Genomic DNA, 6000 nt, shown 5'->3' on the forward strand with positions numbered 1-6000 from the left:
TCCTATTGACAAAAGGATGAAGAACCAGAGACAATGACTTCAGTGGTTATCACTGTTGCTTCACAGCGCCAGGGTCCCAAGTTCGATTCCCAGCTTGGGTCACTGTCTGTGCGGAGTCTGCACGTTCTCCGTGTCTGCATGGGTTTCCTCCGGGTGCTCCGGTTTCCTCTCAAGTCCCGAAAGACATGCTGTTAGGTGAATTGGACATTCTGAATTCTCCCTCAGTATACCCAAACAGGCACCGGAAAGTGGCGACTAGGGGCTTTTCAAAGTAACTTAATTGCAGTGTTAATGTATGCCTACTTGTGACACTAAATAAAGATTATTATTATTATTATTATTATTATTATTATTATTAAGGCGAATAGCAAGATTTCGAGGTAACATCAGGAATATTCCTGGGTATTTTTATGCAAAGAGATGTTAGGATCTGGAATGCACTGCCCGAGTGTGATGGAAGCAGATTCAATCATGGCTTTCAATGGGGAATTGGATAATTACCCAAACAGAAAACAATTGCAGGGCTACAGGGAAAAAGGGCAGGAGAGTAGGACTAATTGAGTTGCTCCAATAGAGAACCGATACAAAGACAGTAGCTGAATGGTGGTGTCTAATCTAAGACAGCTTTGATAAAGAGTCATCAGACTTGAAAAGTTAGCTCTGTTTTCTCTCCACAGATGTTGTCAGGCCTGCTGAGATTGTCCAATATTTTCTGTTTTTATTTCAGATTCCAGCATCCGCAGTAATTTGCTTTTATTTATTCTAAGACAATGTTGGACACAACTAGAAGAGAAGTCAAGCACCAGTTTTGACTGTATATTATTTGGCCGGCTAATCAAGGAGCAGTACTTCAAGGAACACCTCAACCCACGAACCAAATGAAGCTTAATGTCAATCTAAAGCCAAAAGTATTTTTGTAAGAGAATTAACAGCAGTCATCATACTCTGGATGGAAGTAGGCTTTGTGTTGTGGAAGAGCAGATAGGGATACACGTTCACAAGACATTCAAGGCAGCATCTCAAGTTTATGTGACTAAAATAGTTGGCATAATTTTAATTCAAGAAGCAGAGAATATACCATTATGATACAATTATTAGCCTAAAAAACGTAACACTTTGCGACTGCAAGTGTACATACCAAATCTATTTCAAAATTCACGATAAAGGTGAGAAAAATTCACAATTGTGAAGTATGGAGAAAAACCACAAACATCTCCAGCAGATCAGCGTGAAAGCACAACTTTTCAGTAAGTGAAGAATGAGGCAGCACTGCACATGATGCAAACTGAACAGCAAACTAAATCTGGACAATGCAGATCTCAGTTACACTGGTTCATTTTTCATGCTGAAAGTTTTGAAGCTGCAAAGTGCTCAAACCTCAGTTAATAGTACGGCATATAATGCTCAACACGACAGAAAAACTGGTGAGACTGCTATACAAATGCACTAGGATGGTATGAGAAACATAAAAATTAGAGAGACTTAACATTGATGATTTAATTTGTTAGAACAATACAGAATATGGGGCAGTGTATCTGAAATGTTTAAAATCACAAAGCGTGAGCCAGGGTACAGATAAGCAGACTGTAGTTGAGCAGCCACAGACAAGATTAAATGCAAGATTTAGAACAGAAGACAAAAGAAATATCTCACAAAACTGTGATGCCTTGGAATTTATTTGCAGGATTCATGATTGGTAGAAACTATGTCAACAATCAAGATTAAATTGGATACATTGATGAAAGGAAAAGGGAGGAAGGGATTTGGAGAAAGGTCAGTAGATGAGATTAGAACTGCTTGCTCACTTGGAAGATAAAAGTCAACAAACCTGTTTGTGTTGCAATTTCTATCTATTCGTATATTTTAAAAAGGGAGGGAAGGAAAGACAGTAAAGCAACTGAAGCAGGTAAACCAGAGTCTGAAATAATTCTCCTTCACAGCAAAATTATTTGATTGCATATCTGTACATCTCATAATTGCTATCAAGATTACAAATTCATCGTACACATTAATGCAAGCCTAATCCTATATTCAAGATCATGATTTTTTTTTTGAGTACTTTCTTCTTTTCATATAAATTCTCCATGTGATACCATTCTCCAAAAGAGATATTGATGTTTCTAAAGCATGGCTTCCCAAACTGCTGTTTACAACCTTCGATGGAGTTGCAAGGGTGCCTACCTGAAGGTAACAATCCTGGCTGGGGAAGGAGATTGCCCAGTCTGGAGGGCTCTGGCTGGACAGACCTGGACCCACTGAATCGATGCTACGAAACAGCATGGGGTGAATGGCGATTCCAAAGTGCTCTTTAACATCAGAAACCCATTTTTAGTGGAGTGGGCCGAGGATGTGCATTGGCAGAGGCCAACAAGTGTAACTCAATCACCGACAATGCTGGAAAAAGGTGTTTAAGCCACTGAACCCGGAAGTTACGTGGCGGCTTGAAACTTTATTGTATTGCTGGTCCTGTTTGCCTGTTGCACAGGCTCTTACCCAGGCTGGCGACTCTGCTTTACAGGCATCAACAACTAGAAATATGGGTTAGGAGGAGTAGGCCACTCAGCTTAGCTCAAAAATATCATGGCTGTACTGATTTTAACGTCAGCTTCCCACCTAACTCAGAAAAAAGAGGGTGATGCGGGGAAGGAGAGAAAAAGCTAAAGGGAGGTAGGAAGAAAAGCAGTCAAGTGAGGGGGGGTGGGGGGGATGTGGGATGACAGATTGCTGTGTAGGGTGAATGGGTTTGGGAAGAGGTGTTTGTGTGTCTGTATGTATATGTGGGAGGGGAGGAACAGTGAGAGGTGTTGGGAGGAGAGGCACATGCGTACCATGGGGAAAGGGGGGGGTAATTAACTTGTGTGGTGGGGGTCAGGAAGAGGGATTTCATGGAGTCCATCATCCAGAAATATGGAGAGCTTGGTAGAAACGTACAAGAGCAATAAAATAGCAGCTTTACAAAGTACTTAAAAACAGATGTCCACATTTATATCATCCATATGTTGATCTAAACTAGGAATAATTTATGATATGACGTTACTGTGCTGCTTTACTGCTGTTTTGTTTTGGCATCTGGGGTCATGTTAATTTTCAGGTGTTAGATCGCAGTCACTTTGGGAAACACTGCTCCAATGGCACTTGCAATCACAATTAATTATGCACATAGTATATCTCGGTGGATATACTTAACATTGTCTGCCAGAATATGTCCCCAAATGTAATTCCAATGTGGCCGTTATGATGCAGATAAAATGTACAATAAAGCCAATGTAAAATTCCACCTGAATGTACTTTCCCATCACATGACAATAAACATCAACTTGACAGCAGGGATAGATGTCACATTATAACATTCAATTCTCCCAAATGGAACAAATCATCCTGTAAATTATAAACCTGTTGCAAATTACAGCAGAGAAAAAAAGTTAAAAGTTCATTGCGCAGTTGCACACAATCTTCCTGCTGAATGGCATTTTAAAAGGCGTCACATTGCACAGCAAAGCTGCTGACGGAACAGGTGACCCGATTGAAAACGTCCCGCAGCAAGACTGAGAGCAGTCAGAAATACCGGGCATGCAAAGTGGTAAAGTCCTCCCAATCAGTGCAGTCCGGTGCGAAGGTAAACCAAAACTAAAAAAGAGCCGAGGGAGACGTGCCCAGGGGCACCGGATGGCTGAGCGAAGAGAATAGGAGGAAATGCAAAGCTGCCTTCACCATACGATTTTATTTCACCCAATACCCTGAAGCATCCCAATGTGCCCGGACACAGACACATCCAGGAAAGGATCCAGTCACTGTATATTTTGAGGGTCAGTCATCACCTGGCCCGCAAACATTAACGGGGGGGGGGGGGGGAGCATGTTGGGTGAGAATACCAGCAGCCCCTGCCAGCTCCGCCCGCCAACGCATCAACACAGACAGACACTCTCCTATTGATTTACAATAAACAACAAATGAATAAAACCTCCGCCCGGTCGCTGAGGGGCAACATGGGGGAGTTCGCAACCCTCCCTCCAAACAGCTCTTGGGAACACGAGCCCCGCCCGACTCGGGCTGACCCGCGCCGTGGCCCCACACAGGGAGGGAGTGCAAAGGAAACTTCCACTCACTCCCCCGGTAACATCCGTTCACCGGGCCAACACAGTTCTTTCCGCCCGCCCCGGGGAGCAGGAAGCGGGCGCACCTCCCGGGACGGAGACACTCGCCACCTCGAACCGACGCCCCTCCAACAGTTACGCTCTTCTCTCCACCCACCCAAAAAAAAACACCGACTCCCCGGTGGTAAAGGGCCCCGATTGAGGGAGGGGGTGAGGAGTCTTTGCTCTCGTGTTCAGGCACAGCCCGCCCCGGTATACTTCCCCCTCCCGGGCTGGCCGGGGGGAGGAGGTTAGTGCCGCCGGTTAGCTCCCCTCCTCCGGTTTTTACTCACCTCGCTTTCTCTCTCAGACACGGAACGCAGTTCGACTTCCTGGTGAAGGCCAAACGGCGCAGGCGGAAACGCATCTAGTGGCGCTCCTCCTCCGGGTGACTGACAGCAGCTCCTTTCCTCCCCGCTCAGTCTTGTCACCGAGATCCCGGCGCCTGCATGCCGCTCGCTCGCGCGCACTTGCCAGCCGCGCGCGCTCGCCCCAACCGACACTTTCTTGCCACCACCAATATGGCCGCCGCCTCCCCCTACTCCCTCCCGCCAAAGAAACCCCGGGCGTTCTGCAAGAGAAGACTCCCTGGCACACCCCCGCCTCCTGAACCGTACGGGCAGTGACCGTTCTGCAGGTTACTGGCTGGGTGGAGCACTCACTCGAATAAAGTGAAGTGCTGCTGATTTAGAGAGAAAAAAATAAAACGAGAGCAAAATCAACTTTTCCAGATGTTGTCCCTTTATTATTTAAATGAGTTCACACCACATGTTTCATTTTAAATCTCAAACCAAAGTGAGTGAAATGGGTTAGGTACAGGTCAACCATGATCTAATTTGAATGGCCGACTGTTGCCATAGCCTAAGGCAAAGTTTTAATTTCATCGGGTAGCATGGTGGTTAGCATAAATGCTTCACAGCTCCAGGGTCCCAGGTTCGATTCCCGGCTGGGTCACTGTCTGTGCGGAGTCTGCACGTCCTCCCCGTGTGTGCGTGGGTTTCCTCCGGGTGCTCCGGTTTCCTCCCACAATCCAAAGATGTGCGGGTTAGGTGGATTTGCCATGCTAAATTGCCCGTAGTGTCCTAAAAAGTAAGGTTAAGGGGTGGGGGGTTGTTGGGTTACGGGTATAGGGTGGATACGTGGGTTTGAGTAGGCCGAAGGGCCTGTTCTGTGCTGTACTGTTCTATGTTCTATATTCCAATAACTGCATAAAGACATTCAAATGCATCATTATTAACTCTTGTTCCCTGTGGGTAGCACGGTGGTACAGTGGTTAGCACAGCTGCCTCTTGGCGCCAAGGTCCCAGGTTCAATCTCAGCTCTGGGTGACTGTCCATGTGGAGTTTGCGCATTCTCCCTGTGTTTGCATGGGTTTCACCCCCACAACTCAAAGAGGTGCAGGGTTAGTGGATTGGCCACGCTAAATTGCCCCTTAATTGGAAAAAATGAATTGGGTACTCTAAATTTATTTTTAAAACCTCTTGTTCCCTCTGTCCACATTTTCAAAATCCACAATGTCCTTGTTTTTTCAATGCTTTGCCAACTAAGCTTGAACAAATTTCCATCAGACAATAAATCCAGAAGTGATTTCCAAAAGCCTTAATCCACGTCCCTTTTAAAAGTACATATTATTTAAGATGGAAGTATAAAACAAGGGAACATAATTTAAATCAACATAGGTTATAATCAGTGATCATGTTAGAGATTATTGGAGCAACTTTAACATCAAAATACCTGAGTTACATTCCAGAAGAAACATTGACAACATGAAAGTCACATTTCCCCATTTTATTTACTTTAAAAGGGAATAGATGTTATTTTCAAACTGAATTTGAAAAATTTATAATGGTAAATATTTACTGTGATG

The 6000-nt window shown here is 44.7% G+C and overlaps 1 protein-coding gene across 4 annotated transcripts in view; it reads right to left on the bottom strand.

Annotated features, from left to right (window-relative positions):
- taok3a (TAO kinase 3a) overlaps positions 1 to 4640 on the bottom strand; it is a 193133-nt gene extending 188493 nt beyond the window's left edge. For 2 of the 4 annotated variants that reach the window (XM_038791219.1, XM_038791229.1), the window contains exon 1: positions 4427 to 4638. The gene's annotated coding sequence lies outside the window, so the exon portion shown is untranslated. Of the gene's footprint in view, positions 1 to 4426 lie in introns of all 4 variants that reach the window. The other 2 variants (XM_038791257.1, XM_038791239.1) reach the window with 2 other exon arrangements.
- Positions 4641 to 6000: the final 1360 nt, after the last annotated feature.

Source organism: Scyliorhinus canicula, chromosome 1 (genome assembly GCF_902713615.1).
Source record: "Scyliorhinus canicula chromosome 1, sScyCan1.1, whole genome shotgun sequence".
Taxonomy (NCBI): domain Eukaryota; kingdom Metazoa; phylum Chordata; class Chondrichthyes; order Carcharhiniformes; family Scyliorhinidae; genus Scyliorhinus; species Scyliorhinus canicula.